We start from the raw sequence: 24,344 nt of genomic DNA on the forward strand, positions 1-24,344 counted from the left end.
ACGCAGAGGGCGACAGCTTTCAAAATTGGGGTTAAAGAGAGAGAGCGTTTTCGTTTTCCCACATCTGCCCCGGGTGACCTTGGGGGCAGGCTGGTCTCCAGCGGGGCCACTTTGCAAGTACTGCTTGGAGAAGACTGTTCCGTAAACCCCCGCTCTTTGCGCGGCCTCTCCTGGCCTCTGGAGGCGGGAGGCGGCACGGGGTCTGGGGAGGAGACAGCTGGACTCTCCGGTGGCCTCCGCAGGGGCCCTCAGCTGCCAGACCTTAGGGTGCTCAAGGAGCTCTCTCTCAGGACGGGGTCCCAACCCAGCTGCTCTGAGGACGGGAAGTGACCTCTTGAACCTCCTCAAATGCACATCCTATAAGAAAGGGTTTTAAGGAGGAAAAAAAAAAAAAGGCAGGGAAATAGAGAAACACAGCCTACCTGAGGCTTGAATGGCCTTTTTAGAATTCTAAGCCCCCCGCGGGGCTTGCAGACTCCTCTGTGGTAGACCTACTATTGGTATTGGTAAAGAAATTTGGACTTTCCCTTCTGGAGGGCAAAACCACCAGCCCACTTCCTCCAATAAGCAATATGTATATGTATATATGAACTTTCATAGTTTAATGACCATTTTAAACCAATCATCCACATCAGCTCTTATTCTTAATATGGTCTAGAACCAAATCACTTTTCTGTATCTTGGGCCTTTTTCTTCTTTTCAATTCTTGCTTTGCAGCTAAGGTTTCACCTACAGGTTGGTGGCTGATGTGTTTTTACAAGTAACTTTACTGTCCGTTTCATTCTAACACTCACGTGCCTTTTGTTATCAATGTGGGCATATGTAGGATAGGTTCAGAATTTTGTTTTTCCCAGCTGGAGTGATATTTCATTTGCTATTTCAAAACAGACAAACACAAATGTCACTTTTGTTTGACTTTTTTTGGTTATAAACTAGTGATCAAAACAGTTCTTTGTTTAAATTTTTTTTGTCTTTTTTGTCAAACCATCGATTTTTTAACCTAGCCATATTTTAATTTGTGATTACTAGTGAGTTATAAGATTGTAAAATGACAGGTATAGTTCCACTGTGCACACAGCACCAAAGTTCTGTGTCTCTACCTTCCCAACAACAGCCACCAAGAATTCTCACAGAGTCTTAGAGAAGACTGACTTACTTAGGAACCAAAGGTAATCAGTCACCTATGGCTGCTTAAGCTTCTGGAGTTAATGCACATCAAGAATCTAAAAATATAAAACAAATAAACTATGACATGTTTTCACTTGCCAGCTTTTCATTCACCAAAAAGGGGACTTAAAGTTTCCTTCCCCCATTGAAGGGAAATGATGTTTGGGGATGTAGAAATATAAACAAAGCCTTAAGAACCCATGTCTCAGAATATTATGTATGTGGAAGCAAAATAGTCAAAGAGATAGACAGGATTTGGGGAGGGTGCTGGGGGAGGAAGGGAATATGTGATTTTCTCTCTCTCTCTTTTTTTTTTTTTTACCAGAGCACTGTTCAGCTCTGCTGATGGTAGTGTAGGGGACTGAACCTGAGACTTTGGAGCCTCAGGCATGACAGTGTCTTTGCAGCAAAACCATTATGCTATCTACCCCCACCAGGAATATGTGATTATTTAGGATGACTCTTATATTATTAAGAGGACAGTGGTGTGTGTGTGTGTGTGTGTGTGTGCTGTAGTTTCTATCTATGGAAATTTGCTGTTGAAGGACTCTCAGAAAAGATCTGTGCCTCTAGGCCTTTCCATTTGTAGCTCAGTTACTGCAATACAGTTGAGTCCTACATTTAATGGACATAGGGTTTTTACAAAGAGCAAAAGCAGATGCATATAGCAGGTAAGCATGAGTTGAGATTATTTTTTTGTGTTCTACAATTATCATGTATATGCTCATAATAATGTGAAAATATTAGGTAATTTTAAATTTCTTAATTTCCTTGAACTGTAGTAATGATCCTTCTCTAACTAGGAAATTGTTTGGGGGCCAAGATTTGACTGGTGTCTGGATGTTGGCTGTCTCTACAAATCGAAGGCCAGAGTTAGGTAGTGTATATAACATCCTTTGAACACTATTTTCCTGACATATATTATTTGTACTTGTTCCCCTAGATCCTATTTATTTTTCTGATATAATATCACTTTCATTATCACTCAGATAATGAACTTCTGTTCACTGACATCATTAAAGTTATATTAATGTTAACTACTTCTTTTTTTTTTTTTTAATTTTTATTTATTTATTTATTTATTTATTTTTTTACCAGAGCACTGCTCAGCTCTGGTTTATGGTGGTGCAGGGGATTGAACCTGGGACTTTGGAGCCTCAGGCATGGGAATCTGTTTGCATAACCATTATGCTATTTACCCCTGCCCAATGTTAACTACTTCTTAAGGCCTTTAATATTGTTTTAAGAATAGGATTGGGAGTCGGGTGTTAGCGCAGCAGGTTAAACTCAGGTGGCACAAAGCACAAGGACCGGCGTAAGGATCCCGGTTCGAGCCCCCGGCTCCCCACCTACAGGGGGAAAGCTTCACAAGTGGTGAAGCAGAGCTGCAGGTGTCTCTCTCTCTGTCTCTATCCCGCTCTAACATCCCCTTCCCTCTCAATTTCTGGCTGTCTTTATCCAATAAATAAAGATTTAAAAATTCTAAAAATAAATAAATAAATAAATAAATAATAGGATTAAACTTTGAAAAAAAAGCAAATCATTTTTAAAGATGCAAAAATCTCACTTTATTTTTATGTGATAACTTGCATTTATTGAACTTCACTTTGTCTTTCCTATGGAACATGAACAATTTAGCAAAGCTCTATTAACTTCCCCATTCATCTTTGCAAGAGGAGAGGTAAACACATCTTCACTCTTTAAAAGTAGGAAAATGGAGTCATTGGAGGATTAAAAGTAAACCCTGAGATCAGTACAGTCTGACACTTTCCTTCATACTGGTAATTTCAAGATAGCACTGAATCAGAGGACAGGATGAAATGTATTTTTAAAACATTGCTCTATCTACAGAATTTTCCAGGTATGTTTCTTTAGCTTGCCTGATTTCTTTTCCATCTACTGGTGAGAACATATTAAAAAAAAAAAAAAAAAAGCTCCCCTCCCCCCCTTTTGGAGAAGGAGTACAACAGGGGATGGAAAGTGTCCTGTGCTGGAGGAAGATGACAGATTGGTGGATGGTGTGGTGTGCTGACACGAATCATGGGGAGATATGAAATTGTACACTTCTGACAAGAGTCTGTCAAACAACATTTCCCACAATAAAGTGATAAAAGTCATTAGCTTAAAATAATCATTATGCCAAGAAGCATCTTTTGGTGTGCCATGTCCTGCTACTCCTCAGTCGTAAATGATGGTAGAGTAAAAGAGAAAATGGACACTGAGTGGGTGACCTATTAGGAAAGCCTTCCTTAGGGTGATATCCACCAGAGATCTGATGACTGAAAAGATCCAGACAGATGGAGCAAAAGATACAGAGGCCATAGAGAATGATCTTGAGGGGGATGCACAAGGACCCAGGTTCAAGCCTCTGGTCCCCACCTGCAGAGGGAAAGCTTCACAAGTGGTGAAGTAGAGCTGCAGTTGTCTCTGTCTCTGTCTTTCTCTCTTTCTGTATCTCCTCCTCACTCTCAATTTCTCAGTGTTCTATCAGATAAAAATATGTAGGTCGGAAGTTTATAAAAATGTAAAAGATCTCTATAAGAAAAAGATTAAATTCTAATAAAAGTTATCTTTAAAAAAAAGAAAAAGAATGATCTTGAGATGGTTGAAAGGACCAGTGTCTGGGCCACTTTAGGCGTTAGTTGTTCGGAATAAGAGACAGAGCACTAATAACTAGTGATGAAGTCTGGCTTCTTTCTCTAGGCATTTACTCACCACAAATACCTGCGTCTCTGACATGGCAACATGACATTGACACAGAATTTCTTTTGCAGGACACCTTAGTAGGTTACCATATTTTCAACTTTTGCCACTTTTCTACCTTTTAATCACAGAATCACATTATTAGATTCTGTAGTCACTAAAGTCTACCCATGAGATTAATATATGCAAGTGACAAATTGGAGGAAATCCTTTCCTGTTCTTCTTAATAGCTTTTATTTGTTTTGAGGTAACCTTGTTTATAAGGCTATAAATGTTTTAGATGTGGCCTGGGGAGACAGTAGAATGGTTATGCAAAAGATTTCCATCCCTGAGGCTCTGAGGTCCCAAATTCAATCCCCAGCACCACCATAAACTAGAGCTGAGCAGTACTCTGGTCTTTCTCTCTGTATATTTCTCATAAATAAATAAATAAATATATTAAAAATGTTTTAGAAGTACAACATCGTACCTCCTCAAAATATTTTACTTAACCACCAAACCTACCTAAGCACCAGTATCCCTCCACCAAAGTCCACTGGATACCATCCTTCTCACAGGAGCCCCCATCCCCCAGCTCAACTGCTTTGTTAACCTCAGTTCTTCAGTTTGAATCTATAGCCTTCTTTGTTTTTCTTGCTTTGTTTATCCTTTACAAATGAGGTCATTTCTTTCTTTTTTTCTTTTTCTTTTTCTTTCTTTCTTTTCTTCTTCTTCTTTTTTTTTTACCAAAGCACTGATATGCTCTGGCTTATGGTGGTGTGGGGGATTGAACCTGGGACCTTGAAGCCTCAGGCATGAAAGTCTTTTTGCATAACTATTATGTTATCTACCCCCCGCCCTGGATGAGGTCATTTCTTACAGATCAGGTTTAGTGGGAATTAATTCTTTTAGCTACTGCTTGTCTGAAAAATTCTTTGTCCTTCAAACCGAATTGATAATTTAACAGGATAAAATATTCTTGAGTGAAAGCCTTTTTCATATAACAGTTTGAATATGTCATGCTAATTTTTTCTAGCCTCTAAAGTTCCTTTTGGAAAAATCAACAGATAGTCTTATGAGGTTTCCCTTGTAGGTGACTATTTTTTCTCTTATCTTGAGAATCCTCTCTAAGTCTTTGATTTTACCATTTTATTTATTATCTACTTGGATTCACTTTTTCTTGGAATTCTTCAAGCTTCCTGGGTCTAAAAGGGTCTTTCTCCTTCATTAGTTTGGGGAAATTTTCAGTGATTATTTCTTCAAATGACTTCTGCCCCTATATGTGAATGTTATTTCTCTTGATGTTCCATTAACTCTCTTATATTATCATCATCTATCATTTGTTTCAGAGCTATTTTATTTTTGTTTTACTTTTGAGTGAATTCCTCTATCTTATCTTCCTGCTCTCCACTTCAACATTTGGTGTCTGTTTTCCTGCAGGTGTTCACTTTTGCTGATTTTTTTTGCATGTATGTATGTATGTATGCATGTATGTATATATTTTTTATTGCCACTAGGGTTGCTGTGGCTTGGTGTTTTTGGGATGAGTCCATCATTCCAGGCAGCCATTTTTCTTTTATTATTTTAATTTTATAGGAAAGAGGAGAGAAGATAGACAAGGAGAGAGAAAGCTTCACCCATGTGGCCTGGGGCTTGGCGCAGTGATAAAGCTTTGGATTCTCAAGCATGAGGTCCCAAGTTCGATCCCCGGCAGCACATTTGCCAGAGTGATGTCTGGTTCTCACTCTCCTCCTATCTTTCTCATAAATAAATAAAATCTTTGAAAGAAAGAAAGAAAGCTTCACCCTTTGTGAAACTTCTCCCCTGCAGGTGGGAAGTGGGGGTTCAAACCTGGGTCCTCAAGCATGGTAATGTGTGCACTTAACCAGTGCATGCCACTGCCCACCCTGTTCTGCTGATTTTTTTTTTTTTTAGACCAATTGCTGCATTCTTCAGTCTCTGATCTCTATTATGATTTTTTTTCCCACTGTAATTCCCCTCATCATTTTTTTGAATTTGTTGAAGTCCTCTCTAGATACTCTCAGGAACTTAGGATATAGCTTCAGAGGGTTCACATAACCCTGCTGAATTTATGGCTTTCTTCAAGCTGCTGTCTTGTCCATCATTGCAGATGTTCTCCTTTGGCTTCCCATTATGTTTGGTTTTCTGTGAAGACCAGGATCAATAGTCTGTGCTTGAGCAGCTCTGGGCAATGACCAAGGATTCAGTCACAGGTGTCTGATCGAGGATATATTGTGTACACAATGACTACTTCTAACCATCTTTTATCACCACATGGCTTGTAGCTTTTGTTTCCTCCTCCTCCTCCTCCTCCTTCTTTTTCCTCTCACACCCCCTCCCATTGTTATAAAGTTTTAGACACAGGTTGTACTAGAGACAGAGTGGGTTGGGTAGCTAGCAGTAGAGACAACCAGGCTGTGAAGGCAGTAACAGAAGCAGCAGTGGTGTTGCCGGTGACACATGACAGTGACAGGGGCCTAGCCAGGTCAGCAGGCTGCAGTGACACATGACAGTGACAGGGGCCTAGCCAGGTCAGCAGGCTGCAGTGGAAACAGGTGACAGCAGGCAACAATGCCAGAGGCTCTGTGAGAAGCAGCAGCAGCAGCAGGGGCAGCCAGCTGGACCACATGGGCAGCGGAACTGAGAGTGGGAAGGGAGGGCAATGGCTATAGCAGTGGGGACCTGAACTGAGCCTGGAGCAGATCTTTACCTTTGTTGTGTAATGTCTTTGCCTCCTGGATTCTGAAATGCTTCTGTTTGTTTGTTTGTTTTTAGTTTATCTGATCTCTAAACTTGTTTCTATGTTTATTTTCCCCACGCATATTGTATTTGTGTGTGTGTGTATGTGTGTGTGTGGTGGTGGCAGTGAAAGAAAGTAGGACCTGCTAGCCTGGGCCATCTCGGCCAGATGCTGGGTGAAATCTTCTGATGGTCAACACCATTCTAATACTGTTAGGTGATCAGAAAGGACTGGGACTCAGAATGCTAGAGAAGTGCAGTAGATCAGTAGTTTCAAGAGAGTTAGAGAGTGGCTCTGATTAAAAAGACAAACCATGACACTCAGGTTGAAATGATCACAAAGTTGAAGAACACTTGGTTTTCAGAAAACTGGAGAGAGATTATACTTGTGGGGGCTGGGTGGTGGTGCACCTGGTTGAGCGCATATGTTACAATGTGCAAGGGCCTGGTTCAAGTCCCCAGTCCCCACCTTCAGGGAGAAAGTTTCATGAGTGGTGAAGCAATGCTGCAGGTCTGTCTCTCTGTCTGTCTGTCTCTTCTCCATCTTTCCTTTCCTTTCAATTTCTGGCTATCTCTATCCAACAGATAAATAAAGAGAATAAAAAAGAAAAAGAGGTTATACTTGTGTTCTTTCCATAGGTGAAGAACTACTAGTTTGAAAATTGTAAGTGGTTTGTCGAGTTCTTCATCTATAGTGAAAGGAACTCAACAGTGTATCTGTAAGGATGATTCAGGCTGCAAGCAACACAAAGTCTTACACGTTTTGTCCAATGTAAATGTAACTCTTGGTGGTAAGCAGGTTTTGGAGTTGGTTGTGTTAACAGCTCAGTGATACCAGCATGACCCTGAATTCTTTGTTTTTCTACTCTACTGGCCACAGAATCTACTTTGTTCTAGAACATGTTTATGTTCTGGTTGTCAAGATAGCATCAGATGGAGCTATGCACTGCATGTTTACATTCAGGATATGTCAGGGCATAGGGGAAACTCCACCATCCCTCTGGGTTTTTACCAGGCAGGATGAGTAATCAAAACAGCATGGATTACCAAAGGTATATTAATTTAAAAGCTTTCAAAGACAAAGGTACAAGAAGTATGCAGATCACACTTTAGCAAAGAAGAAAAAAGGTATAAATGCCTAGTTAAAGGGCCTGATGTGCCAAGGAGAGAAGATAGGGAGGTTTCCCATGGCAAGGACAAGATGACTTCTCAAAGTAAAAGTGAGGTCCTCAGATAAAAAGGGTGTTCTTCCAGATAAATGTAAGTCTATATCTGGGAGATGCCTTCTCCTCTCCCTACCACAAAACAGGTCATAAAAACAGGAGAGAAACATCTTCTTTGATTAGAAAAAGGACAGAAGCTTTAGGGAACCACAGTCTAATTTTTGATTAGGGAAAGGGAGAAAGGATTAAGGGGAAAAAAAAAAGCTTCCTCAGACTCAAAAGTTTTCATTGCTTTTAGCTTAAAATAACCCACACACTAGAGCAGAGCATTATGAAACCAATTTTGAGAAGGAGTGGTATATTTGGACACCTTCAGCTATATATTGGGAAAAAAAAAAGCTTCTCAATTATGGAGTGAATGCCCTCCATTCTGTTTTATTTTAAGACTCAGTTCAGATATATATTTTCTGGGTCAGTAAAAAGTCTCCAAACAGAAAGTTATTCACAGATTATGTTGTTCAGTCACTGGCAAGTACACTGGACTGGCTTTGACTATTTGGATCATATCTATATAGTTTGAAACAGTGATTATTCCTTAAATCACATAGTTTAATGATTATCATGGGACTATAAAATAAAGTCTGGACTCTTTAGTGAGATAGAATGGGGAAATGTATGCAAAATAAAAGACATGCTCAACACGTTTAGAGAAGATGCCATGATAGAAAATTTACCTGGGTGGGGGTAGATAGCATAATGGTTATGCAAAAAGTCTCTCAAGCCTGAGGCTCCAAAGTCCTAGGTTCAGTTCCCTGCAACACCATAAGGCAGAGCTGATCAGTGCTCTGGTAAAAAAAAAAAAAAAAGAAAGAAAAAGAAAATTTCCCCAACTTCTTTGGAATCTCTGACTGACCCAATAATCAAATTAACAAGCAACAGATTAATGGAGAATATAGTAGATTTAATTACTTTAGTATCATAAACTACTTGAACACAACTTCTTTTTAATTAAATTAAAATTACAATTAGAGATAGAAAGAAACTGAAAGGGAAGGGGAAGATAGAGAGGGAAGAGATAGGGGCTGAGTGATGATGTACCTGGTTGAGTGCACATGTTACAATATGCAAGAACCTGGATCCAAGTCCTCTGTCTCCACTTGAAGGAGGAAAGCTTTGTGAGTGGTGAAAACAGTGTTGCAGGTGTCTCTGTCTCCCTCTCTGTCACCCATTTCCCTCTAGATTTATGGCTTTATCTATCCAGTAAATACATATAATAAAAAAGAAAAGAAAAGGTTGTTTATAGAAGAGAAAGAGAGAGTGAGAGAGAGAGATACAGATGCAACACTGTTTCACCACTTGTGAATCTTCTTCCCTGTAGGTGGGTACTGGAGGCTTGAACATGGGCCCTTGCAAACTGTGTGTGTGCTCAACCAGGTGTGCTACCACCCATCTATTTTATTCTCTCGAAAGATTTATTTTACTTAATAGATGTGTGTGTATATGTGTGTGTGTGCGCGCACACACACACACACACACACACACACACACAGACAGATATTAAGATTCATATGAGGCAGAGAGGAAAGTGAGAGAAGCCAGAGCAGTACTTAGATATTTGCAGTGCTGGAGATAAAACCAGGAACTTCAAGCATTAAAGTCCAGTGCTTTTCCAGCTGAACTATCTCCCCAGCTTCTGCATCACTCTTCCTATCTGAAAATGTTCACTGGAGCTATGAGAACTCGGTGATGGAAAAAACAAACCAAACAAAAGAAAACCAACAAAGTCCACACTGGTTAGATTCAACAGGAAATTCATTTTTAAAAGGATATGTACATTTTCTGGTTTGGGGCTGAAAATTCAATTTTGGAAGTCACATCACCAAACAGCATCTAATCTACTACCCTCCCCCCCAACACCAAACAGCTGTTGAAACACACTTCTGTAGTTTTAGCTACCACTGAGCACCACTTACACTGACAGATGGACATCAGAGGTTCTGTGGCTACTGAAGGCCTCTGAAGCTACTGTTGGCAGGAAGGAGTTGCTACATTTCCTGCACTGTACCTGGCTGCTCAGGTTGCTCTTTTTAAATTGAAGTCTAATGTAGGGAATCTGTCAGAGTTTGTCACAGGGGTCAAAATGAAGCTGAGAAAGCATGTTTCTGGCTTCTGCTTTGGGAAACAGAACTCAATATGAAGGGAATTTGTAAGACATGGGACATAGTGGGTATATAACAGGAACAATCAAGGGAATTATAAAGATTGCACTGGGAAAATCACATAATGATTGTGCAAAACAGCATTTACTATGCAGGTGAGGACCGGGGACTCGAACCTGGGTCCTTGCACATTGTAACATGTGTGCTCAAACAGTTGTGCCACCACCCAGGCACTTAAGTTTTTCTTAATGAAACAACCATGAGCTCAGGCCTCCATTAGGGAATAATGAAGACCTGCAAAACTACAGTGAGATGTGAACTCTCTTATTACCATCAGTGAGGCTACAAATTTTCACAATCAATAAATAAATATAGTAAAAGATAAAAAAAAAGAGAAAAACTTAAATATCCCTGATGGTAAGCTTTAGCTAATTTAATATGCACAGTATTTTGTAAGGTACGTACCATGATCTCTATAGCTCAAGAAATAGGAAAGATCTATTCAAACTCTCAATCATGATCCAGGATGAAGATCCAGATTTTTCTCCTTCTTCTCCTTCTTTTATTCTTCTTCTGTTTCTTTTTTTAAATATTTATAAAATAGAAAATATCAACAAAACCATAGGATAAGAAGGGTAAAATTTCCCACCACCAGAGTTCCAGATCCCATCCCCTCCACTGGAAGATTTCCTATTCTTTTTTTTTTTTTAATTTCTTTATTGGGAGATTAATGTTTTAAGTCATTTAATGTTTAATGTTGACAGTAAATACAATAGTTTGTACATGCATAACATTTCTCAGTTTTCCACATCACAATACATCCCCCACTAGGTCCTCTGTCATCCTTTTCCAGGACCTGTACTTTTCCCCCCAACACACAAAGCTTTCCTATTCTTTATCTCTCCGGGAGTATGGACCCAGGATCATTTTACCAGAGCACTGATCAGTTCTGGCTTTTGGTGGTGTAGGGGACTGAACCTGGGACTTCGAAGCCTCAGGCATGAGAATCTCTTTGCATAACCATTATGCTATCTACTCCAGCCCAAAATTTAGGTTTTTCTGACAAAGTCTAAAGTACTGTTTTGTTCACAGACAATATACATTTGACTAATTAAAAAACAAGGTATCTGAGGATCAGAAACAAATATAATTAAAGTTTTCCAAAGAGTGTTTCAAAGAATATGAAACTTTCTGGATGCCTAGAGGAGGCAGTATTTGGGAATGGGGAACCAATTCAAAATTTTAAACACTGAAATTATAGAGTAATGTATCCTGACACGGACCCTTACTGCAAAGGTCAGAGCTTTGAGCAGTTTTAAGGAAAAGGAACTGTTTAACTGTAACATTCCAGGAAAATCATGCTATGTGATATCCAAGGAAAATGTTATGGGAATTTGTGGCTATTGTCCTTATTTCTTTGCCATGTTTTATTGCATTGGCTAGAAAGTCTAGACAACAGCAAATGATACTGAAACTAGTGGGTATTTTGTTTTACCCTTGAATTAATGAGCATGTTTGTGGCATTTTATTAGCAAGTATTATTTGATCATGGGCTAAAGATAGAAAAATACTAGTTGTTATCTTTTAAAAAGGCTTTGTTTATTTATTTATCTGCAAATTAAGAGAGAGAAAAAGAGAGAGCCCCACTATGGAAAGATAGAAACAGACTGGGTATGTATTGACCTGTCAACGCCCATGTCTAGAGGAAAAGGAATTACAGAAACAGGTGAGGGTGCAGAACCCCCTCACCTTCTGCACCCCATAAAGATCCTGAGTCCATGCTCCCAGAGGGATAAAGAATAGGGAAACCTTCAATGGAGGGGATGGGATACAGAACTCTGGTGGTGGGAATTGTGTGGTATTGTACCCCCTATCCCACAATTTTATTGACCATTATTAAATCACTAATAAAATAAAAGAGGGGGGAGTGGCCTGGGAAGTGGTGCAGTAGATAAGGCATTGGACTCTCAAGCATGAAGTCCTGAGTTTAATTCATGACTTTGCATGTGCCAGGGTGATCTGGCTCTCTCTCTGTGTGTTTGTCCCCACTCACATTTTCTTCTCACAAATAAATCTTAAGGAAGAGAAAGAAAGGGAAAAAAAAAAAAGAAAGAGAGAGGGAAAGAGAAGAGAACCAGAGCATCATTCTGGCACGTACTATGCCAGGGATTAAACTCAGGAACACAAGACCTGCCTCATGCTTACAACGCTTTGTCAATTGCGCCACCTCCTGGTCCTAGAGCTATCTGCACTCCCCTTATGTCAAGAGTGCCACGGTCTTTGTTAACCTTTAGTAAGAATCCTTCATTTCTGTGGCCAGGGATGGGTGGTGCAATAGATAAAGCTTTGGAGTCTCAAGAATGGGGCTTTGGGCTGTTCTTTGACAACGAATGTGCTAGACTAATGGTATGCTTTTTTATCTCTGTCTCATAAATAAATAAATAAATAAACAAACAAATCTTAGAGTCCTGGGTGGGGGTAGATAGCATAATGGTTATGCAAACAGACTGTCATGCCCCAGGTTCGATCCCCCTGCACCACCATAAACCAGATCTGGTAAAAAAAAAAAAAAAAAGTCCTTTATTTCTTGATTTCTGACTTAAAGAACCAGCAGTAGATACTGATTATAAAGAATCAACTTCTTGTGGTCTGGGAGGTGGCACAGTGATAAAGCTTTGGACTCTCAAGCATGAGGTTCTGAGTTCGATCCCCAGCAGCACATGTGCCAGAGAGATGTCTGGTTCTTTCTCTCTCCTCCTATCTTCCTCATTAATAAGTAAATTAAATCTTATAGAGAAAAAAAATCAAGTTCTTGTATACAGGGGAGAATGCAGTGACACGAGTTTCATAATATATATATTGTATATATATATAATATATATATATATATATATGTATGTATTCTTGAAGCAACTTTATAAGGTACCTTATTTTGGAAATTCATTAATTAATTTTACCAGAGCACTGCTCAGTTTTGGCTTATGGTGGTGTGAAGGATTGAACCTGTGACTTTATAGTCTCAGGCATAAACATCTTTTTGTATAACCATTATGCAGTCTCCCCCACCCTATTCTGTAATTTTTCAATCTTGATTTAATTATAGATGTCAGAAAAGTCTCATGCATGGGTAAGATAACTCATATGGCCCCTTTATCTTGCTCCTCTCAAATCTTAATATCATTTAAACTATCTTATTGGGAGGAACTAATGGTTTACAACACAGTTGCACACTATTTTTAATGCCATAAGGGGACACTTCTCCCATGCTCCTTAAATATCATGGCCATTCACTGCATGTAGGAATGGCACATAATCTTTTGTTGTCATTTGGATTTATCACCTTTATCCTAGGCTGGAGAACAGGGAAATCACCTATGTTGTCATCATTCATCCAGCAAATGCATACCGTGTATAAGACAGCAGTCTGAAAAAAAAAAAAAGACACAGTCTGGGGCATAACAGTTAACACGTAGTCAAGTAAGTACAGTAAATCAAAGTCAGGTTTTATAGAGTTGGCTTTACTGTAGAGCTATCTGCAGTCCTCCTCCCCCCCTCATGCCAGGAGGACCTAAGATGTGGGGGTTTTCTGTCTCTGCTCCCCTTTGCTTTCCCTTATCTTCCCTTCCTTCCTCCCCACCCCCCCCCAACTTAACCAACTTATCTGGATATTTTTCCTCTGGAGGTACATGTGCGTCACACTTTGGTTCAGATGGTATCACTATTTAAGATAGAATAAGGGAAGGCAGGTTTAATTTTTTAAAAGTTATTTATTAATGAGTTAGAGAAGCAGACTGTCCCTCAGACATATGCACTGCCAGGAATTAAATCCACTATCTCGCTCACAGGTCAGGGGTTCTATACACTGTACCATTACCTGGGCCACAGGGTTGGCAGGTTTCCACTGCTCAGTAGATAGGGTTTTGCTTGTAGCTGCAGAAGTCCTTAGGGATGGACTTGGTGGTCCACAGGGAGCTGATGAGTGAGTGACTACATTTCAGCTTTGGAAACCTCCCATTCCCCTACAATTTCCTGGTCTATAGGTTTATGAGGCAGTGAATAGTTCCAGGGTGCATAATGAATTTTGACATCATAGGTCTATGGTACTTAAGAACAGCATTTTGGCCAGTATTTTTATTAGCAGTACACCCTGAGGCAGAACAACTATCCTTCCTCACCCAAATGCTCTATATAAACGTTTCTATAAAATTGTCTCTGGCCTCTCCTCTGTTTTCATTGAGGTCACTCTTTCATGGCCCAAGTTATTTATTATTTTTTTTGTGAACCCCCATCCCAGGATTGTTAGAATGACATGCAGTCAGATTTTATAAAATCTGGTTTGTAAATATTTCTTTACTCTGGTTGTGGGTGCATTATGACCTTTGGGGACAAACTATATTCCCAGTTTAAGAGGCAGATCGAGGATAAGCTAGATTCTTAGGTCTCTGATAAAGCCTGATAACTTCTAGTTTTCCTGTTGCTGTTTTCCTCAAGATAGGACCTATGTGAGTTTGTAAAATTTTATTTGAATGAGCAAATACAATCTAAGTTGAAAGGTAGTGCTAAAGGAGGAAGCACTGGAAATTAGTGAAGTATTATTTTTTAGTCAAAATTGTGTGTGTGTGTGTCTTGGAAATATTTTCAAAAAAAACTAGGACTAAGCAGCCTGGGAGGTGGTGCTATGATAAAGCGTTAGTGTCACAGATATGAGATCTTGAGTTCAACACTGAGCATTGCATGTGCCAGAGTGAGGCTTTGGTTCCCGCCCCCCCTCTACACACTTACTTTTTTTTTTTTTTAATTTATTTCATATTGGGGAATTAATGTTTTACATTCAACAGTAAATACAATAGTTTGTACATGCATAACATCCCCCAGTTTCCCATTTAACAATACAACCCCCACTATGTCATTTATCATCCTTCATGGACCTGTATTCTCCCCACCCACCCACCCACCCCAGAGTCTTTTACTTGGGTGCAATATGCCAATTCCATTTCAGGTTCTACTTGTGTTTTCTTTTCTGATCTTGTTTTTCAACTTCTGCCTGAGAGTGAGATCATCCCATATTCATCTTTCTGTTTCTGACTTATTTCACTTAACATGAATTTTTCAAGGCCCATCCAAGATCGGCTGAAAACGGTGAAGTCACCATTTTTTACAGCTGAGTAGTATTCCATTGTGTATATATACCACAACTTGCTCAGCCACTCATCTGTTGTTGGACACCTGGGTTGCTTCCAGGTTTTGGCTATTACAAATTGTGCTTCCAAGAACATTTGTGTACACAGATCTTTTTGGATGGATGTGTTGGGTTCCTTAGGATATATCCCCAGGAGAGGAATTGCAGGGTCATAGGGTAGGTCCATTTCTAGCCTTCTGAGAGTTCTCCAGACTGTTCTCCACAGAGGTTGGACCAATTGACATTCCCACCAGCAGTGCAGAAGGGCTCCTTTGACCCCACACCCTCTCCAGCATTTGCTGCTGTTACCTTTTCTGATGTATGACATTCTCACAGGAATGAAGTGATATCTCATTGTTGTCTTTATTTGCATTTCTCTGACAATCAGAGACTTGGAGCATTTTTTCATGTGTTTCTCAACCTTTTGGATCTCTTCTGTGGTGAATATTCTGTCCAAGTCCTCCCCCCATTTTTGGATGGGGTTATTTGTTGTCTTGTTGTTGAGTCTAGCAAGCTCTATATATATGTTGGTTATTAAACTCTTGTCTGATGTATGGCATGTAAAGATCTTCTCCCATTCTCTGATGGGTCTTTTGGTTTGGGTAGTGGTTTCTTTTGCTGTGAAGAAGCTTTTTAATTTGATGTAGTCCCATAGGTTTATACTTGCCTTAGTCTTCTTTGTTATTGGATTCGTTTCATTGAAAATATCTTTAAAATTTATGCGGAAAAGAGTTCTGCCAATATTTTTCCTCTAAGTATTTGATAGTTTGTGGTCTAACATCCAAGTCCTTGATCCACTTGGAATTTACTTTTGTATTTGGTGAAATACAGTGATTCAGTTTCATTCTTCTGCATGTTTCAACCCATTGTTTCCAACACCATTTGTTGAAGAGACTCTGCTTTCCCCATGTAATAGTCTGGGCCCCTTTGTCAAAAATTAGATGTCCATAGGTGTGGGGCCTCATTTCTGGGCTCTCAATTCTATTCCACTGGTCAGTGTGTCTATTCATGTTCCAGTACCAAGCAGTTTTGATGACAGTGGCCCTATAATACAGTTTGAGATCAGGGAGTGTGATGCCTCCGGTTCTGTTCTTTTTTCTCAAGATTGTTTTGGCAATTCTAGGTCTTTTCTGGTTCCAGATAAACATTTGTAGCATTTTTTCTATTCTCCTAAAAAATGTGCTTGGGATCTTGATGGGGATAGCATTAAATTTGTAGATGGCTCTGGGTAATATATTCATTTTGATGATGTTAATTCTTCCAACCCATGAACATGGAATATCTTTCCACTTCTTTGTGTCTTTTTCAATTTCTTTGAGTAGTGACTCATAATTTTCAGTATACAAGTCTTTCACTTCTTTGGTTATGTTTACTCCTAGATATTTTATAGTTTTTGTTGCTATAGAAAAAGGAACTGATTTCTGGATTTCAATTTCTTCTAACTTAGTGTTTGCATAGAGGAATGCCACTGACTTTTGAATGTTGATTTTGTAGCCTGACACCTTACTGTATTGCCTGATGATTTCCAAAAGCTTCTTGCTGGATTCCTTAGGTTTTTCCATGTATACTATCATGTCATCTGCAAATAAGGAGAGTTTGACTTCTTCTCTTCCAATCTGTATGCCTTTAATTCTTTGCTCCTGCCTGATTGCTATGGCAAGAACTTCCAACACTATGTTGAATAGTAATGGTGATAGTGGGCAGCCCTGTCTAGTACCTGATCTGAGGGGAAATGCTTCCAGTTTTTTACCATTGAGTATGATGTTGGCTGTAGGTTTGCTATATATAGACTCCATTATCTTCAGGAATTTTCCATCTATTCCCATTTTTTGTAGTGTTTTGATCATAAAGGGATGTTGTATTTTGTCAAAGGCTTTCTCTGCATCTATTGATATGACCATGTGGTTTTTGGTCTTGCTTTTGTTGATGTGGTGGATCACATTGATTGATTTACGTATATTAAACCAACCTTGCATGTCTGGGATAAACCCCACTTGGTCATGATGAACAATCTTTTTGATATACTGCTGTGTCCGGTTGGCTAGAATTTTGTTTAATATTTTCGCATCTATGTTCATCAGAGATATTGGTCTGTAGTTTTCTTTTTTGGTTGTGTCCCTGTCTGCTTTTGGTATCAGGGTGATGTTGGCTTCATAGAAGCTGGCAGGGAGTATTCCAGTGTCTTCAATCTTCTGGAAGACTTTTAAAAGTAGAGGTATTAGTTCTTCTTTGAAAGTTTTGTAGAATTCATTTGTAAAACCATCTGGTCCAGGACTTTTATTTTTGGGAAGATTTTTGATAACTGTTTTAATTTCATTAGCTGTGATGGGCCTGTTCATATTATCCACTTCCTCTTTACTTAGTTTTGGAAGTTGGTAGGTATCTAGGAAATCATTCATTTCTTCCAGGTTCTCTAGCTTGGTGGCATATAGTTGTTCATAGAAGCCTCACATGATATGTTGAATTTCTGCAGTGTCTGTTGTGATATCTCCTCTTTCATTTACTATCCGATTTATTTGGGCCTTCTCCCTTTTTTGTTTTGTGAGTCTGGCTAAAGGTTTGTTGATTTTGTTTACTCTTTCGAAGAACCAACATTTACTTTCATTGATCTTTTGTATGGTTTTCCTATTCTCAATGTTATTTATTTCTGCCCTAACTTTAGTGATTTCTGTCCTTCTGGTTGCTTTAGGATTCCTTTGTTGTTCTTCTTCTAGGTCTTTAAGATGTGCAATCAGGCTGTTTATTTGTGCCTTTTCTTGTTTCCTAATGTGTGCTTGTATAGCTATGAACTCCCCTCTTAGGACTGCTTTAGCTGTGTCCCAAATATTTTGATAGCTTGTGTCTTCATTTTCATTGAACTCTCGAAACATTTTGATTTCTTCCCTGATTTCCTCTTTGACCCAGAAGTTGTTAAGAAGTGTACTGTTGAGCTTCCACATTTTGGGACTGTTACTAATCTTTTGTTGATTGTTAAGTGGTAGTTTAATTCCACTGTGGTCTGAGAAGATGCTTGGGATGATTTCAGTGCTGATGCTGTCTTTGTGGCCTAACATATGGTCTATCCTTGAGAATGATCCATGTGGATTTGAATAAAATGTGTATTCCAGTTTCTTGGGATGAATGACTCTGAAAATGTCCAATAGTTCTAGTTTATCTTTCTCTTCATTTAGCTCCCTTATGTCTTTACTGATTTTCTGCCAGGATGATCTGTCAAGTTGAGAGAGTGGGGTGTTGAAGTCCCCTACTATGATTGTGTTACTGTTAATATATTGCTGTAGCTCTTTCAGTAGAAGTTTGATGTATTTAGATGGCTTCTCATTGGGTGCATAGATGTTAATAATTGTTAAGCCCTCTTGATTGACTGATCCTCTGAGCATTAAGTAGTGTCCATTCCTATCTTTTTTAATCTTATCTATTTTAAAGTCTATCATGTCAGATATGAGAATAGCTGTTCCTGCCCTTTTTTGTGGGCCATTGGCTTGTATGATAGTTTTCCACCCTTTTACTTTAAGTCTGTGTTTGTCTTGTTGAGTTAGGTGGGTTTCCTGTAGACAGCATATTGTTGGGTTGTGTTTTCTGATCCATCTTCCTACTCTGTGTCTTTTAATAGGTGAATTCAGGCCATTGACATTTATTGATATCAAAGATTGAAGATATTTTAACGCCATTCTTGTAGAGTTTTAGAGTGTTTTAATATATGGCCTATTTGTGGTGGTCTGATTGTTTATAGGAGACCTTTCAGAACTTCTTTCAGGGCAGGCTTGGTGATTCCTTCAACTGTTGCTTCTCTGAGAAGGTTTTGATGCCTCCCTCTAGTCTAAATGACAGTCTAGCAGGATATAGTATTCTTGGCTGAAAGCCTTTCTCATTGAGCGAGTGCTTGCTTTCTTTACTCACTCCTGTTATTATTTCCTTAGCTAATGTTTGGATGTTGAACTCGTTATTTTGTGCTTCACTCTCTGGAGGACTCTTAGCTGGACTCTTGTCCTGGTTCAATTCTCCAATATTTTTTCTTGTTGTTTTAACCATTTTATATATTATGTTATGAGTTCCCTTTATCAGTACTTTTCAAATTATTGATCACTATTGATATCACTATTTTTTATTTTTTTCTCAGAGGGGGGTCGCTTCACAAGAGGTGAAGCAGGTCTGCTGGTGTCTATCTTTCTCTCACCCTCTGTATGCTTCCCATCTCTTTCAGTTTTTCTCTATCCTATGCAGTAAAAATCAGGAAAAACTGGCCTCCAGGAGCAGTGGATTTGTAGTGCCTGCACCAAGCCCCAGTGATAACTGTAGAGGAAAAGAAAGTTATTGGATAGTGACAGAGATATTGAGAGAGGTGGGGAGATAAAGAGGGAGAGAGAAAGAGAGAGGCCTACAGCATTGTTTCTCTACTAGTGAAGCTTCCCCCTGCATGTGGGGACTACCAGAGGCTTGAACTTGTGTCCTTGCACATGGTATAATGTGTGCATACAACTGGGTGCACTAAATGCTGCCCTTCTTTCCTTCTTTATTTCTCTTTTTCTTTCTTACCAGAAACATTTCTATCATAGAAAACTACCTTTATATTAGGGCAGACTCGTACTTACAAAACATCAGTTTCTTTAATTAAGTAAGTCCCTATCTCGTTTCATAGCCCCCCAATATCAATACCCTCACTAGGACAATTTGCCTTAGATTTTTTCCTCTTTTTTTAAAAAATATTTTATTTATTTATTTATTTATTCCCTTTTGTTGCCCGTGTTTTAATGTTGTAGTTATTGTCGTTGTTGTTGGACAGGACAGAGAGAAATCGAGAGAGGACAGGAAGACAGAGAGGGGGAGAGAAAGATAAGACACCTGAAGACCTGCCTCACGGCTTGTGAAGAGACTGCCCTGCAGGTGGGGAGCCCAGGGCTCTCACCAGGATCCTTAAGCTAGTCCATGCACTTTGCTGATGTTCTTTTAACCTGCTACGCTATTGCGGGACTCCCTTTTCCTCTGTTTTTAAAAGGATTTATTTATGTTAATGTGATGGAGAGAGACCCTGAGATAAAAGCAGTGCTCAGCTCAGGTTTATCGTAGTGCTGGGCACTGAACCTTGGATCTCGAAAGTCTCAGGCATGAAAGTCTTTTGCATAACTATTATACTATCTCCTCAGCCCCACCCACCACCTTTCTTTTTAAAAATTTCTTTATTGGGAGATTAATGGTTTATAATCAACAGTAAAATACAATAATTTGTACATGTGTAACATTTCTCAGTTTTCCACATTTCCATTCAACCCCCACTAGGTCCTCTTCACCACCTTTTTTTTAGGTGATTAATAATGATTAACAAGATTGTAAGATAAGAGGAGTAGAATCCCCTATAATTCCCTCCACCAGAGTTCCGTTTCCCATCCCCTCCATTGGAAGTCTTTCTATTTTGCCTCCAGTGTTATCACTGGAGCCTGGTGCCTGCACTACAAATCCACTGCTCCTGGAAGCTTTTTTCCCCCTTTTTTTGTCCTTGTTATTATTAGTCATTGTTGTTGGATAGGACAGAGAGAAATCGAGAGAGGACGGGAAGACAGAGAGTGGGAGAGAAATACACCTGCAGACCTGTTTCACCATTTGTGAAGAGACCCTCTCTGCAGGTGGGGAGTGGGGGTGGGGCTGTGTTGTTCATTACTCCAGGTCTGCTGCTTTGCTTGATGCTGTGGTCTGTTTACATAATCACTCTCTTGCCTGAGACCCGCCCTGCCTGTAGGGTATTGGTTTAATCCCCATTGGTTAGATGGAAGCTTTCTATGTTCTGTTTGGCCTCTTTTTTTTTGCTCCGCCCCCTCTCCTAGTCATTTCCTTTCCCCTTGCCACTTCCGGTGAAGAGATACATAAAAGGCGATGTATCTGATTAATAAAAGAGGGAATCCACCTTCTGCAACCCACATCCCTGGGTCCATGCTCCCAGAGGGATAGACAATGGGAAAGCTATCAGGGGAGGGGAGGGGATATGGAGATTGGGTGGTGGGAATTGTGTGTTGTGCCCCTTCTACTCTATGGTTTTGTTAATTTATCCTTTCTTAAATAAAAAATAAATTAAAAAAAAAAGAAACACTTGAAAGCTTAAAAAAAAAAAAAAGAGCAATTGTGTTCCAGCTCAGCCATGAGTTCCTGGTCGTCTTTTTCCCGGGAACTGGGGGGATCCTTACACAGGTCCTTGAGCTTTGTGCCATATGTGCTTAACCCACTGCGTGACCTCCTGGCCCCAGGTTTCCTATTTTTTTATCCCACTGGTCATATGGACCAAAGATCTTTATGGGGTGCAGAAGGTGGGAGGTCTGGCTTCTGTAATTGCTTCTCCACTGGACATAGGCATTGGCAGGTTGATCCATATTTCCCAGCCTGTTTCTATCTTTCCCTCTGTGGTAGGGCTCTTGGAAGGTGGGATTACAGGGCACATTGATGACTTTGTCTGCCTAGGGAAGACAGGATGGCGTCATGGTATCGTTTACAACTTGGTGACTGAAAAGTGATTTATTTACCGTAGAATTTACATGCATGTAGATTGTCTATACACAAAGATGTAGTTAAATTTGTTCTTTTCTTTGGCAAATCATTCTGATGTTTATTTGATTGCTTAACCAGCTCACGAAAAAGCTAGAGGGGTAAAAGTGTCTTTTCTGCCCCTACAATTTTAAGATGGATACAGGTCTATCCTATAATGAAAGCTGTCAGACAATAGCTGTGTGGATGGGAGCTAGGTTAGAGGTGAAAGGAGAGCCCATGCTTATTTGAACCCTTCCAGTCTCTGCTCAGTACTGGTTCCATGTACTGAGCTGGGATGGCTACTGGGCTGGGTGGTGTATCTTCTACACCTGTTCCTGCAGAGATGAAATTTCTCTGAACTTGGGGCTGGGTGGTGGAGCACCTGGTTGAGTGCACATGTTACAGTGCACAAGGACCTGGGTTCAAACCCCCAGTCCCCACCTGCAGGGGGAAAGCTTTTTGAGTGCTGAAGCAGGTCTGCAGGTGTCTGTCTCTCTCCCTCTCTATCTCCCTACCTCCTCTCAATTTCTGGCTCTCTCTATCCAATAAATAGATGAAGATAATAAAAAAAATAATTTCTCTGATAGGTCAATGATAATGGAAGAGGCATCTTGAAGAGAGTTGTTCTATCTTTTTTGTCCTATTCGATTTGGCTCCCTATGACAACACCAATAATTACCCAATGTCTTCTCTGTTCTCTTGATGTCTTCATTTTACCTCTAATTCAGTATATATGAAGTAGAGAAAAATTTTTAAAAATTTACATATTTCTATTTGGTTTAGATAGAACACTGATTCTTGGAAGTTGTTATTCCAAAGTTCAGAACCACACTCCTCACTGTTCTTAAATTCTGTCATGAAAGTGTGCTAAATTCCTCATCTGTAAAGGAATTTCCTCTGTTCTGCCAAAGAGAATGGAAAAAAAAACAATAACAACAACACAAATTCAGCACAAAGATTTCCTGCTAGAAAAGCGTTTTGCAATTCAAATATGAAAATAAAATTTCAAATACATTTTGTTTTGAATGAAAGTCAGATGAATGGTTTTCTGGTTGGGACATTTCCTTAGAGAAAAAAATAAAGGCTCTAAAAGTGCTCCACATATTTGAATTTTTCTTGCCATCTTGCACCAATGAATTGCTCTGTCTTCTCCCTTTAAGACTGTCTATAGTGGGTGGGAATAGATAGCATAATGGTTATGCAAAGCGACTTTCATGCCTGAGGCTCCAAAGACCCCAGTTCAATCCCGACCACCATAAGCCAGAGCTGAGCAGTCTTCTGGTGAAAAAAAAAAAAAAAGAAAGAAAGAAAGAAAGAAAAAGAAAGAAAGAAATAGAGAGAGAGAGAGAGAAAAAAGACTGTATTACAGTTTTGGAAGTCCAGTGAGCGCCAAGATGATTTTCTTGGTGCTATTTCCTTTAGGGACTGGGCGTTTCGTAAACAACTTTGACGTGACTCCTCTGTGTATTAGAAGTGAAATTATACTTGCTATTCCTCTATTCACGTGCTTTGGAGCCCAGGACTGACAGTTCTGATAGTGTTAATCACAGCCATGGCCATAGTGGGAAATTACTACTCATTTACCATGGGAAAAACCAGTTTCAAACCATTAAAGTGGAGATCAGAATTATCTGAAATTTTTTCAACTTAGTTCCAGAAAAAGAGAAGTATTTTTAAAGGAGTTTTTTTTTCTCCCCTTTACTTTTTTCAAGTGAAAAATGTATTTTCTTCAGGTTTCATTGTTGCTGCATAGGTTATCTGTAGGTCAGCGGGCTTTCAGGTTGTCTGCATTTCCTAAAATTGTGCATGTCCCTGAATGTGGCCTGAGATTTTTTTTTTTTTTTTTTTTTTGCAGGCTGCTCTGTGAAAAGGGTCTACTCATGTACATTGCTGCTATTTCTGTTTCTCTCCGTTGTTCCCAGTGGAAGTATTTTAGGGTCCCATGGTGTTTAAGAAGAGTAAAGCCAGCTGAGAAAAATCCTAGACGTCTTAGGCTTCTGGCCAGTTTTGTGGATTTTAGAACAATGTTTTAAAAAATATTTTTTTCCATGACCTTTATGGAACTGGCTACATCTTGTAGTATTTTTCCTTTTGATGAATCATTTTCCAGATACAGTGTGTGGATAGTTTTCAGTTGAGATGCTTAGGCCATTTAACTCCAGATGTAGCTGCAGATGTTTCTGAGTTCATGGAATTAAAGATATAAACGTTCCCCCCTTATTGTATGCTTGGAAAAGCATCCTTAAAAACATTGTTCTATGCAGAGATGGGGAAAGAGAAGAAAGTCCCACCCGATTTGCTGAATTTCTATCTTTAAATACTCATTGAAGAGGTTCATTTGTATGTAAAACTGAATCATGTGATATATAAATTGTGGGGAAATTTTGACCAAGAACATATCCCTTTAGTCTATACATCCTGTGTCTTGTGAAGCAAGTGTCTACACACAGAATCAGTGTGGAAAGCTTTCATTCAGTATTTCTTTTTTTAAAAAAATGTTTTATTTATTTTTTTTCCTGTGAAATAAAGCTTAAAAATTTTTTTTTTTATTATAAAAAGGAAACATTGACAAAACCATAGGATAAGAGGGGTACAGCTTCACACAATTCCCACCACCAGACCTCCATATACCATCCCCTCCACTGATAGCTTTCCTATTCTTTAACCCTCTGGGAGTATGGACTCAAGATCATTGTGGGATGCAGAAGGTTGAAGGTCTGGCTT

The 24,344-nt window shown here is 39.4% G+C and overlaps 1 long non-coding RNA gene across 1 annotated transcript in view; it reads left to right on the plus strand.

The window, feature by feature from the left end:
- The window catches only part of LOC132538263 (uncharacterized), a 47,169-nt gene that overhangs the window by 12,036 nt on the left and 10,789 nt on the right, over positions 1–24,344 (plus strand). The window lies entirely within an intron of this gene.

The sequence above is a fragment of the Erinaceus europaeus genome, chromosome 4 (genome assembly GCF_950295315.1).
Source record: "Erinaceus europaeus chromosome 4, mEriEur2.1, whole genome shotgun sequence".
Lineage (NCBI taxonomy): Eukaryota > Metazoa > Chordata > Mammalia > Eulipotyphla > Erinaceidae > Erinaceus > Erinaceus europaeus.